Raw genomic sequence first — 14,589 nt, forward strand, 5'->3', positions numbered from 1 at the left:
AGGAGTCAGCCCAGCTCTGGCTGTCTCAAGGCTGGGGTAATTCTGGTAATTCTGGTTGTGGGGAGGCAGGGGAGCAGCAAGGGAGACCCGCAGCCCTGACTGACGGGCCACAACAGGACCCATCAGACAGCGAGGACCCTCGGCCTGGAACTAGAGCCAGCTCGGGTTCTCGGACTCTGCAGCTGGATCTGTGGGTGTTTGGCGGAGTCAAAGCCAAACCAAAGCCGACGTCTGCCACGAGGAAAGTCAGTAGAGGCTCTTGCCGATCTTGTGAAATCCTTTTCTATCTCCCTCTGTTCTCCACACCTGGAATCGTGGTTACATATAGGAGGTTGGGTAAGGGGCAGTATCCTACTTCAGGAGGCTACCACAAGGTCTTACAAGCAGTGGGGCACAAAATCAGAACCTTTAGAAGTCTGTTCTGGTGACAGATGTCCCTGGCTGAAAGCCACTCAGTCGGCAAAACAGGGCGGAATCCCAGGTGGTCTCGGGATGCCCGGGGTCACAGAAAGAATGGAGGTGCCCGAGTGCAGCAGAGTTCCTGATCATCTGAGCAGAGAAGCCATCTGCAAATAGCGAACCTCCACACTGTTTTTTTGCTCCAGGTTACCATAAATCACCAACAGGGTCAGGGGACTGCTTTCCCAGCAGGGCCCTGGCAAGCTGCAGAAATATGGGGAGACACACCCCCCCCCCCGGAGGAATGGGGAGGTGCGCACAAGAGTACTCAAAGTTTGCAGACTCCAAGCTGGGTGGCGGGCCAGAGATAACAACGCTGAGTCAGAGGCTGGGTGAACACAGAGTGAGGAGGGAAACCATGGAGATAAGAGTGACTGCTTGTCTGTGAAGGTGCCCTGAAGATTTGGGGGGTGCGAGCATTCAGCCCTGGGGCTGGAAACCCCAGCGGGGACTTTTTCAGCCCTCCATTGGTTCTGAAAGCCTAAAGGGAGCAGAGAAGCGCCACCTACTGGATTCTGGAGCCACTTACACTTAGCCCAGTCCAATGACAAGGGAGGGCAATTCTGACCTGGGTAGAGCACCTGACCATCATTGCAATAGGGACCTCCCCCAGACGACCGGCAGGAACATCCCTCATGCGCGAAGTTTACCCATCATAGAGAACTGCAAAGTTTCAGCTCTTGGGGGAAACAGTATATAGTATTTGTTGGGTTTATTTTTTTATTCTTTAGTCCCTTGGCATTTTTTTCAGCTATTTCCTTCTTTCAATTCTTTTTTATTCTTTTTAAATTTTTATAATATAAACATATACATTCTATACATATAATTTTTTGTTTCCTTTCATTGTATTTTATTTCAGTTTTGGATATATGTAGGTTTTGCTTTCTTTCCTATTTCAAGATCTAGTTTCCTTTAACAAGCAAACCAAAACACAACCAATATCTAGTTATTTGTTTTGTTTCTAGTTTGATTTTTTCTTCTTTCGTTCTGTGTCTGTTTTTTTTTTTTCCTGTTTTGTTTTGTTTCTGTTGCTTTTGTTATTGTTGTCTTTTGTCTTTCTTTATTCTATTCCTTTCTGGACAAAATGACGAGACAGAGATATTCACCCTAAAAGACAGAACAGGAGGTAGTACTCACTGCCAGGGATTGAATCAATGTGGATATAAAGTAGACGTTTGAAGTAGAATTTAAAACAATGATTATAAAGATACTAGCTGGGACTGAAAAGGCATAAAAGAAACTAGACAATCCCTACCTGTAGAATTCAAAGAATTTAAATCTAGTTAGGCCAAAGTTTAAAATGCTATTATGGAGATGCAGTCCCAAAGGGACACTCCAAAAGTGAGAATAAGTGAGGCAAAGAAAGAGTCAGTGATATAGACAATAAAATGATGGAAAATAAGGAAGCTGAAAAGAAAAGAAAAAGACCACTACTGAATCTCAAAGGGAGACATTGAGATCTTAGTAATTCCATAAGTGAAATAATATGCAGATAATAGAGGTCCCAGAAGACAAAGAGAAGGAGAGGGGCAGAAGGTTTCTTTGAACAAATTATAGCTGAGAACTTCCCTAACTGGAGAACAGAAACAGACATTCAAGTCCAGGAGGCCAGAAAAACCCCTCCCCCCAAAAATCAATAAAAATAGGTCAACACCTCCACATATACTAGTGAAACTTGCAGATTCCAAAGATAAAGATAAAATCCTCAAAGGGCTAAAGGTTAAGGACAAGAGGTCCTTAACCTACCAGTACAGAAACATAAGACTGGCAGCAGGGCTGTGCACAGAGACCTGGCAGGCCAGAAAGGACTGGAAGGATATATTCAGGGAATAATAAATGGGAAAAACATGCAGCCAAGAATACTCTGTCCAGCAAGGCTGTTATTCAGAACACAAGGAGAGAGAGAGTTTTCAGGACAAACAAAAACTAAAGGAACTTGTGGACACTAAACCAGCCCTGCAAGGAATATTAAAGGGGATCCTTTGAGTAAAGACAGAGCCCCAAAATAACAAAGACCAGAAAGGAACAGAGACAATCTACAGGAACCACTACTTTACAGGTAATACAATGAAACCAAATTCATATCTTTCAATAGTTACTCTGAATGTAAATGGACTAAAGGCCCCAGTCAAAAGACATAAGGTAACAGACTGGATAAAAAAGCAAACCCATTGATATGCCGTCTGCAAGATACCTATTTTAGTCCCAAAGTCACCTCAAAATTGAAAAGGAGGCAATGGAAAACCATTTATCATGTGAGTGGATTGAAAGAAAGCTGGATCCTTATACCAGACAAATTAAATTTCAAACCAAAGACTGTAATAAGGAATGAGGAAAGACATTATATCATAATTAAAGGATCTATCCAACAAGATCTAACAATTGTAAATATCTATGCCCCTTACTTGGGAGCAGACAATTGTATAAGTCAATTTGTAACAAAATCAAAGAAACAGATCAATAATAACACAGTAATAGTAGGGGACTTTAACACCCCCCCTTAAATGGATAGATCATCTAAGCAGAAGATGAATAAAGAAACAAGGGCTTTGATTGACACACTGGACCAGATGGACTTCACAGATATACTCAGAACATTCTATCCCAAGCAACAGAATACACATTCTTCTTGAGTGCACATGGAATATTCTCCAGAATAGATCAGATATGGGGTCACAAATCAGACTGGGATCATTCTCTGGAAAATTTCAGACCACAGTGCTTTGAAACTGGAACTCAACAACAAGAAGAAATTTGGAAACTCAAACTCCTCTTTTGGGAGGCCTGCATGCTTATGTTTACTTTTTGAGAGAGAGAGAGAGCAAACCTGTGCATGGAAGTGGGGAGAGCATGAACAAGAGAGAACCCTAAGCAGGCCCCACCCCAGCACAGAGTCCAACGTATGGATGGGCCTCGATCTCAGGACCCGGAGAGCATGACCTGAGGTGAAATCAAGACCAGGAGCCTAACCCCTGAACCACCCAGGGGCCCATGGAGGCCTGTATCCTTCTTCACGGTGTGAGGCTACACAAGGAGGAGGGGAGACACACATGTGATGCATAAGAACAGGAAACATGGGCCTGTCCCAACCTGGGCCTCAGTGAGTGGAATTGTGTGGGAGACTCTGGGCCGTGAACATGAGGACACCACCAGTGTCGGAAGATGCCCCATCCTCCAGTTATCCCTGCTCCTGTCTCGCTTCCACAAACGATGGGATCTCTCACCACGTCCTTCCTCTGCCTCATCACTTCCACACCCAGTGCTCCTGCTTCCTCTCCACTTGGGCTCGCTGGGACCCCCAAGTCTATGATCCCATACCCCTCCTGCAGCCCCTCTTCTCCCATCAGCTCAGCTCCATCTTTCCTGCTGAGGGGGGCCACTCTGGGTGTACCCTGACCAGTTCCCCAGAGTGTGGTGGGCTCAGCCTTCCGATTGGCTGCCGTGCATCAGGTGCTCTCATTCGATCAATCAGCTCTGCCCCATGAGGCGGGGTCACCCGGCTCAAACCTGAGATCCAGACCTTGAGGTCCAGACCTGATTCAAGGCGGAGAGTCAAACGCTGAACCAACCGAGCCATCCAGGTCAGTGCCCAGGGGCTGCTCCTCCAGCATCTCCATTCTGCTTTCACAGCAGGCTGGATGAAGGGCTCAGTACTTCTTTGGTGAACACACATTTGGCAAACGCCTAGGTGTGCCATGAAATTTGGTCTGAGGTTTGCTTCGTTATCAGCTGAGGGTGAGGCCCGGGGAAATGGCTCACAGGAAGGCAGTCGGACACTTCCATGGTTACCATTAGGTGCCCGTTGAAACCCGAGAGGTGCACGGGAATGTGACAGCCCAGCTGATTTCCTACCATGGGGGCCAGACCATGGCTCACAGAGATGGTTCTGGGGCCATAGCAAGCCCCTCGCAGGTGCCAGCCTCCTTCCTCTTCACAGGGTGGGCCCTCAGCACAGATGGGGCTTCTGGCCAGGTAAGGGGGTGGGAACGGAGGGGCAGAGACCTCTTGTTTCTCCCCCACTGTTCCTGATGCCAATGAACAGACATTCCAGACATGAAAAAAAATAAATGCAAGAGTTGGAATCCAATTTTTTCTTTTCCAAATAGCAGCAATAGGTAGGGGAACCAGACCTCATGAGAGATGTGAGTCAAGGAATGTTCCACGGGTCAAGCCCCAGGCTCCCAGCAGCTCTTGAGATGCCAAGATTGGTGCTGGCTCTGCAGATCCTGGGTGGCTGGGTCGTCACGGGTGCCCATCAGGCATGGCTCACCTGCAAATCCCTCCCTGTGGAACTTATTCTGGGGCCAGGTTTGCATCCTTGTTCATCACAAACATTGGTCCATAATTCTCCTTTTTGGTGGGGTCTTTGTCTGGCTTGGCAATCAAGGTAATGCTGGCCTCAGAAAATGAGTTTGGAAGTTTTCCTTGCATTTCTATTATTTTAAACAGTTTCAGAAGAATATGTTTTAATTCTTCTTTAAATGTTAGAATTCCCCTGGGAAACCATCTGGCCCCGGGCTCTGTTTGTGGGGAGATTTTTGATGACTGCTTTAATTTCCTTGCTGGTTATGGTTCTGTTCGGGTTTTCTATTTCTTCCTGGCTTAGTTTTAGTAGTTTATTATCTCTAGGAATGCATCCATTTCTTCCAGATTGCTTATTTTATTAGCATGTAATTACTCATAATCTCCTATAATTATTTGTGACTGCATATTTTTCCCATTCAGCACCCTAAATATATCCTGCCAGTCCTTTCTGGCCTGCCGGGTCTGTGTAGACAGGTCTGCTGCCAGCCTTATGTTTCTACCCTAGTAGGTAATCACCTCTTGTCCCAAACTGCTTTCAGAATTTTTGTTATCTTTGAAATTTGCAAGTTTCACTAGTATATGTCCAGATAGTCACCTATTTTTATTGATTTTGAAGGGGGTTCTCTGGGCCTCCTGGACTTGAATGTCTTTTTCTGCTCTCCGGCTAGGGAAGTTCTCAGCTCTGATTTGTTCATATTGTTTCACTTATGGAATTGCTGAGTTCTCCATGTCTTCCTCCAAGATCCAGTAGTGATTTTTTCCTCTTCTTTTCAGCTTCCTTATTTTCCATCATTTTATTGTCTGTATCACTGACTCTCTCTCCTGCATCACTTATTCTCACTTTTGGAGCCTCCATCTGGGACTGCATCTCCGCAATAGCATTTTTAATTTTGGCCTGACTAGATTTAAGTTCTTTGAATTTTATAGGAAGGGATTCTCTAGAGTCGTCTATGCTTTTTTAAGCCCAGTTAGTATCTTTATAATCATTATTTTAAATTCTACTTCCAACATCTACGTTATATCCACATTGATTCAATCCCTGGCAGTGAGTACTACCTCCTGTTCTGTCTTTTAGGGTGAATATCTCTGTCTCATCATTTTGTCCAGAAAAGAATAAAAGAAAGTGAAAAGACAACAATAACAACAGAAAACAAAACAAGCCAGAGGAAAAAAAAAGCAAAAACAAAACAAACTAAGAAAAAAATCAAACAAGAAACAAAACCAAAAACTGATCACGGGTGTGTTTTCCTCTTTCGTGTTAAAAGAAACTAGATCCTGAAATAGGAAAGAAAGAAAGACTTAGATATATCCAAAACTGAAATAAAATACAATGAAAGGAAGCCAAAAATAATATAGACATAGTAAATATATATATGTGCTAAAAATTTAAGAATAAAAAAGAATTGGAAAAAATAATAAAATAGCTGGAAAAAATAATACTTAAGGACTAAAAAATTAACAAAAAAAAATTTTTAAACCGTGAGTGTTATTTTCCCCAAGAGCTGAAACTAGGCAGTTCTCTATGATAGGTAAACTTCATGCCTGAGGGATATTCCTGCTGGTCCTCTGGGGGGCGCCCATGTTACAATGATTCTCAGGTGTCTTTCCCAGGTCTTTGCCCTCCCTTGTCATTGGACTGGGCTAAGTGTAAGTGGCTCCAGAATCCAGTAGGTGGCGCTCCTCTGCTCCCTTTAGGCTTTCAGAACCAATGGAGGGCTGAAAAAGACCCCGCTGGGGTTTCCAGCCCCAGAACTGAATGCTCGCACCCCCAACTCTTCAGGGCACCTCACAGACAAGCAGCCACTCTTGTCTCCATGGTTTTCCTCCTCACTCTGTGTTCACCCAGCCTCTGACTCAGCGTTGTTATCTCTGGCCCGCCACCCAACTTGGAGTCTGCAAACATTGAGGACTCTTGTGCGCACCTCTCCACTCCTCCAGGGGGACGGAGGGGGGTCTCCCCATGTTTCTGCAGCTTCCCGGGCCCCTGCTGGGAAAGCCGTCCCCTGACCCTGTTGGTGATTTATGGTAACCCGGAGCACAAAGCTGGCAGGGCCGGGGGAGGGGCGTGGCACTGTTTACAAACGGCTTCTCTGCTCAGATGGTCGGGAACTCTGCTGCACTCGGGCACCTCCATTCTTTCTGTGTCCCCGGGCATACTGAGACCAAGCTGTCCCACCTGGGAGTCCACACTCCTTGGCCACCTGGGCGCCTTTCAGCCAGGGACATCCCTCACCAGAGCAGACTTTGAAAAATTTCTGATTTTGTGCCCCGCCACTTATAAGACTTTGTGGTAGCTTCCCTGAGTGGGCTACTGCCCCTCGCTCTACCCTCCAATATGTCAGCCCGGATTCAAGTCTCTGCACCTCCTACCTTGCAAAAAGTGGTCACTTTTCTATTTGTAGGATTGCAACATTTCTTTTCTCAGATCCCCGATTGATTTTGCAGGTGTCCTGAATGATCTGATATCTAGCTGAATTTCGGGGACGGGATGAACTTAGGGTCCCCTCCTCCTCCACCATCTTTACTTCTCCCAGTCTTGGCATGGCTTTCGGATCTCATCGGTCCCTCTGACATTCGAGAAAACAGATCAGCATCCAAAGGAATGAGGATGTCACCTATTATGGGAATTACTTCAACTTTGGTCTAATTGCTATTCCTTTAAAAAGCAAAGAAAATAATTCCTCAACTTTGGCTTGTATTTTGTAACTGGTGGTTCTGCTCTGGGGGTTGGGAGCTGTTGTTCCTGAAACATTTCCAGCAAGACCCGAGTTGGACACCTTTTCACCTGACGCTTCTTTGTATTCTCCTTCGTTTTGCACACATTTTTGAACACTGAGCTTGTGTGCGGCAGTGGACTCGTGCCCCAGACACACTCATGTTTGAGGTGACGTAGTTCTTTATGGATCGTGTCATCAGTCGGTCAGAGGTCCTCATGAGTAAGCCCGGGTGATGTGTGAGGGCTGCTGTAACAAAATCCCACAGTTCTAGAGTCCGGTCCTCAGAACTCAAGCTGTGCACGGGGCCGCACCCTCCTGAGCCTGTGGGGAAGAGTTCGTGCTTGACCTTCTGGTTCCTGCTGGTCTGCGGGCCGTCCTTGGCATTCTTGGACCTTCGCTGTAGACCTTCAGTCTCTGCTACTGCCTTCCCTCTGCGTGTCTCTGTCTTGACATTGCATTCTTCTCCCTGTGTCTGTGTGACTTTTTCTTTTTCTTTCTTTTTATTTATTTGACAGAGGTCACAAGTAGGCAGAGAGGCAGGCAGAGAGAGAGGAGGAAGCAGGCTCCCTGCAGAGCAGAGAGCCCAATGCGGGGCTCGATCCCAGAACCCTGGGATCATGACCCAAGCCGAAGGCAGAGGCTTTAACCCACTGAGCCACCCAGGCGTCCCTGTGTGACTTTTTCTTATAAGGACATCAGTCATGTTGGCTTAGGGCTCACCCTAATGACCTCGTCTTAATGTGATTACCTCTGTGAAGACCCTGTTTCCAGTAACCTGTCCTGGTGGAGATCTTCCTTCATTCTAAGCCTCTTCATAGAGGCTGGATTCAGTTCTATCACCCAGTAATAGGACATCTGTCACTCTCGTTTTTTTCTGTATTTTTAAAAAGTTAATAGCATAATCATTGTGAAATTAGAAATGATGTTCTTGCAAAAAATTGGGACACCTTGGATAAAACTGAAGTCCCCCTTTCTGGTCCCCAGAGATAACCACACATCCGGTTTGAATATATAGTTTCTGTTCTTCTTCTTTGTAAACAGGTAGGTATCCAGATAGGAAATATATAACATGTGGCAACAAGCCGTATGCAAACGCTTTGAAACTTCATGTGTTTTGGGATTCAAAGTTTTTTGGATTTTAGATGGAAAATATTTTAATTGTGTATAAGCATGTGATCGAGGACAGGAATAGGTATTCAGGTGATCCCTCCTGACCAATCATTTACTGTTTCTGCAGGGAGCGGCACGCCTGATTCATGAAATGGAATAAATAAAGCTTATAAGAAGCCTCACGTCCTTTCAAGACAGATTTTTCCTTCAAAGGAGTTTGCCACCTAACTTGGGTTTTTAGAGCTTTTTGGATTTCAGAATTACAGAGAAATCATGCATGTTGTAGTGTATTTGTACGTGTGTTTTGTTTAGTTTATATATAGTATTTTACATGTATTAGGTATTTTTTCTCAGGCCTCATTTTATTGTTTTAACAAAGTAATACATAGAGAGAGATACAGTTTGAAAGTCAGTAGTCTGGTAATGGTCATAATAAAACAGAACACCCTTTTGACCTCCTATTTCCTTTCTCCAGAGGTGATCGCTTGTCTTTGGGCTGTGTCTTCTGCTATTTACTTCTAATTTTTTCAACAACATACTTAGACTACTCCTTCTGGATTTTTTAAAAAAGATTTATTGATTTATTGATTTGACAGACAGGGATCACAAGTAGGCAGAGAGGCAAGCAGAAAGAGGAAAGGAAGCAGGGTCCCTGCTGAGCAGAGAGCCCGATGCGGGGCTCGATCCCAGGACCCTGGGATCACAACCTGAGCTGAAGGCAGAGGCTTTAACTCACTGAGCCACCCAAGTGCCCCTCCTTCTGGATTCTTACAATTGAAAAATTAATAACTTGTTGTATAAAATTAGGGTTTAACACCTTTACCACTCTCCTGCCCTCAGCCACACCTTCCTTCCCCTCATAGTTAGATCTATAACTGTAGATCTTCCAATAGTCAGATCACAATTTTTGGCTAAAAAAGTATTCAATTGCCTTATTCTATGGATATATTTGTATGTTCTTCCTAAGGTTTCTTGTGAATTATGATTGCATTTCTTTTTTTTTTTTTAAGATTTTATTTATTTATTTATTTGACAGAGAAAGACACAGCAAGAGAGGGAACACAAGCAGAGGGAGTGGGAGAGGGTGAAGCAGGCTTCCCGCCCCAGAGCAGGAAACCCCACACGGGGCTCGATCCCAGGACTCTGGGATCATGACCTGAGCCGAAGGCAGACGCTTAATGACTGAGCCACCCAAGCATCCCTATGATTGCATTTCTTGTAATGAATTACCTGTATCATCTTCTTTGTTAGTTTAGTGTTCTCTGTGCTCATCACTAATGTATCCAGAAGGAAGTGGCTCCAAACACCTCAGTACGGTCTTCATAGTTCAGACTCTGGTTTATTTCCCCCCGGGGAAGCACCACGCGTGGGCACAGCGCTCTCCTTGTCCCCTCCTGGACTGCCTCTTCTCATCCTGGTGCACAGCTTTCCCCCTGGCAACTTCTACCTCCCACTTTTTCCCCTTGATGTAGACTTTCAAGACCGGCTCTTCTAGCAATTTTCAAATATACAGTGTCATATTTTAACTATAGTCAGCATGCTGTACATTACATCCCATGACTTACTTATGTTATAGCTAAAAGTTTGTACCTTTTCACTCCCTTCACCCATTTAGCCTGTTCCACACGACCTCTGGCAACCAACTACTTTGCTCTCTGTATCCATCACCCTGGTTTTTTGGTTTGTTTATTTGGGGTTTAGTTTGGTTTTAGAGTCCACATATCAGTGAGGTCATACAGTATGTGTCTTTCTCTGTCTGACTTATTTCACTTAGCATAGTACTCTCAAGGTCTACCCCTGTTGTTGGAAATAGTAAGATTTCCTTCCTTTTATGGCTGATGAATATTCCTCCGAATATATATGCCACGTCTTCTCTATCCATGCATCCCCTGCTGAACGCTTAGGTTGCTTCCATACCTTGGCTATTGTAAATAATGCTGCAATGAACACGGGGGTGCATATGTCTTTTTCAGTTACCATTTTTTTTCCCTTTGGATAAATGCCCAAAAGCAGAATTGCTGGAAATGGTAGTTTTATTTTTAATTTTTTGATGAATCTCCCTATTGTTTTCTGCCATGGCTGCACCAATGTGTATCCCCACCAAAAGTGCATGAGGATTTCCTTTTCTGCACATATTCACCAACACCTGCTATTTCTTTTCTTTCTGATACCAGCAATTCTAAAAGGTGGGGGGGGGTATGTCATTGTGGGTTTGATTTGCATGTCCCTGATGATTCCTGATGTCGAGAGTTTTTTTCATGTTGGCCATCTGTATGTCTTCCATCTTCTTAAATTGAATGACTAACTTGTTAACTGATACTTTTCTCTTTCCTAATATAAGGATTTGTGTTATGAAATTTCTCTAAGCAACTCTTCAGTTGCGTGGCCCAAAGATCAATATCTAATACTTTTGCTACCATTCAGTTCTGAATATTATCTAATTTCCGTTATGTTTCCATCTTTGTCTCATAACTTGTCTAACAATGTGCTCTAAGACTGCTCAAAGTAGAAGGGTTTTCTAGCTATCACTTTGTTATTGATTTATTAATTGATTTCATAATTGATAATTTAATGGCATTATGATTAGAGAAGATATTCTCTATGTTATCAGTCCCTTGACATTTGCTGAGACGTGATTTAAGGCCCCACATATGGCCTGTTTTTATAAATGTTCCTTTGTGCATGGTCAGAAGTAATCTGTATGCCACAATCATACTATGTATATATATAGTGCCATATATATTAAATCAGCTTGGTGGTAAGTTTTTGTGAAATATTCTATATCTTCATTGATTTTTGCATCTCCTCGATTTATGAGTTCCTGATGGAGGTGTAATTCGATCTCCCACTATAATGGAGAATTTGTCAGTTTCTCCTTGCAATAGGCCAACATTCTCAGAATCTATGTTGAGATTTGTATTCGATGAATAATCGAGAATTATTGTATCTTTCTAGTGAGTTGGGACTTTCACGGAACCTCCTGGAGTGTTTTCCTACACCAACGACCAATCCTGTGATTCTCCAGACACCAACTGGGTGTTGAACAACTCATTTCAATTTTGACACTGACACCTGGGAAGTAGCGCGGACCCCACAGTAAGGCCTCAGTCCCAGGAGACTGCATCCCATCCCCCCTCCCACCTTCAGGCCCCATACTTCTGACCATGGGTTATAAATCAGGGTTCCCATGACCCCTACTAGGTTCAATGACTTGCTGGAACAGCTGACAAAACTTAAGAAGGCACATTCCTTATGTTTAGCAGTTGATTATAACGGGTAAAACCCAGGAAAAACGAATGGGAGACCTGCATAGGGCAAGACATGGGGGCAGAGGGAGGCAAGGCACCTTCATGCCCTCCTCAGGCACACCACTCTCCCTACAGCTCATGGGTTCACCAACCCAGCAGCTTATCAAGTCTCCCCGTTCAAGAGTTCTTATGGGGCTTCATCTTCAAACTCACTCCCTCTCACAGAGATCAGTGGGATTTGAGGGGGACACTCAAAGTTCCAGTCCTCTAATGACTTGGTCTTTCTGATGACCCGCCCCATCGTAAGGCTCTCTCTGGCATCGGCACCTGAGATCAGCTCATTAGCTCATTAGCACACACTTAGGTGTGATCAAAGGGGGTTCATGATGACCAACACCAAATACTCAGGAAATTCCAAGGAGCTCAGGCTAGGGACCAAGGAAAAGACCAAACATATTTCTTATTATGCCATAATTTTTAATGACCTTTGTGGCTAGTAACAATCTTTGCCTTAAAGCCTGTATTTTTTTTTATATCAATACAGTTATGCCAGCTTTTAGTTAGTATGTGTTCTTAGTCCTAGCATATCTTTTTTAATTTTTAAAAATTATTATATAATTCACCGAAATAGATCCAAAGGTCTTATTTTATTTAAATGTTCAGGTTCAAATTTCAGATATATTTTAAAGGTTTTTCTATGTAAATTTCTTAACATATAGAAAGTACTAGAAAGACCAGTACAATGACCACCTACATATCCACAGGCTAGACTAAATACTTTGCTGTTTTGTCATATTTGCTTTATCTGCCTCTATTTTTTTTTTAATTTAGGTCATGTGTTTATATAAGCCTAATATCAAGTCACTTAATAAAATTAATAATTCTTTAAAATTTTTTAATGCCAGTCCACATTTGAATTTTCCCAATTGCCTCAAATTGCTTTCACAGTTGTTTTTCACATTTTGTTGTTTTGTCCCCAACATGCCTTTCAATCTAGACAGCCTTCACACACTCTGTATTTCTCCTTCACAGCATGACTTTTCTTTAAGACAACTGACCAGTTGTCATGTAAAATGTTCATCCTTTGAATTTACCTTTTTTTTAAGGTTTTTTTTTTTAAGATTTTAAGGTTTGGGTTTTTTTATTATTATTTTTAAATAATCTCTCCACCCAATGTGGAACCCAACCTCACAACCCCAAGATCAAGAGTCACATACTCTGCCAACGATGCCAGCCAGGCGCCCCTGGATTTTAATTTTTTTATCTGTATGCTTTACGTGTATCTGCTATAAACCGTATTCCTTGAATCCAGTTTCTAACCCAGTAAAATGTTTATCTCTCACTTGACAAGTGTAGTCCATTTATATATATAGTGATTACCAACCAATATAGCTGCAATTCATTTTTCCATCTTATTTGGTTATTTCTACATATCCCACATTTTTGTACGTAATTTTTATTTTCTTTTTTTTTTTAATCTTTTTTTTTAAAGATTTTATTTATTTATTTGACAGACAGAGATCACAAGTAGGCAGAGAGGCAGGCAGAGAGAGAGGGGGAAGCAGGTTCCCCGCTGAGCAGAGAGCTCCATGCGGAGCTCGATCCCAGGACCCCGAGATCATGACCTGAGCCAAAGGCAGAGGCTTAACCCACTGAGCCACCCAGGTGACCCCGTAATTTTTATTTTCAACTGAACTGGGATCTTGGTTTTGTTTTCTTGTGCTTATTTTTCCTCATTCCTTTTCTTATCTCTAATTAGCTTGGAGCTCTCCACTCTGCGTGGCTCTACCTCTTCTCCCCTTCTGCCATGTGAGACGGGGGCCTTCAGGAGACCCACCCTTAGACTTTGACCTGTGTCCCCTTCTTTTGGGAGCTTGAGAACTGGTAGGAGATCAACGGAGCTGAGACAAAAAAGAAAGAAAACTGCACCAGGAGAGAACTAGTCTATCAGCCCTGGGACGCGGATGGGCTTGCGTTTACCCTGGACCAGATTGGGGCTAAGCAGGAAAGGGCTGGCATGAAGCCATGTGTAAGTCCTGTCCGGGCTTCCCACAGGTCTCCAGACAACCAGGGCTGACAGAGGAAACATTTGCAACCAGTTGGAGAAGCCTTGCCCTGTGGAGGGAAGGCCAGCTGGCCCCAGCAGAGAATTTCTGAGGAAGAAATCCAGAAGAATTTCTGAGACATGCAAGTCTCCTCAGAGAAATGGCCCCTTTGACCATCGGCCATGTCCAGCGACCTATACCAGCAGAACTCAAGGGATCAGCAAGAAAGGTCTTGCCTCATCCCCAAGCCCTCCCAAGAGGGCGGCGCAGCAAGGAGGTCAGTCATGGGGGCGGCCATGCCAGGAAGGTCTGAGGTAACCGTGCCCCATGGGACCCAGCCACGGGGCAGAGCTGACTGGCTGAGGGGAGTGTGGAGCTGAGGGGACACGGGAAGAGGGGACACGGGAGGGGTGTGGGGTCCCAGAGTTGGGAGTCCACAAGCTAGCCCAAGTGGAGAGGAAGCAGGAGGGCGGGGAGTGGAAGCAACATGGCCGAGGAAAGGTGTGGAGAGCAGAGAGCAGAGGGACACAGGAGAAGATTTCACAAGATCGGCAAGAGCCTCTACTGACTTTCCTCGTGGCAGACGTCGGCTTTGGTTTGGCTTTGACTCCGCCAAACACCCACAGATCCAGCTGCAGAGTCCGAGAACCCGCGCTGGCTCTAGTTCCAGGCCGAGGGTCCTCGCTGTCTGATGGGTCCTGTTGT

Source organism: Mustela nigripes, chromosome 1, assembly GCF_022355385.1.
Source record: "Mustela nigripes isolate SB6536 chromosome 1, MUSNIG.SB6536, whole genome shotgun sequence".
NCBI classification, from domain to species: Eukaryota; Metazoa; Chordata; class Mammalia; order Carnivora; family Mustelidae; genus Mustela; species Mustela nigripes.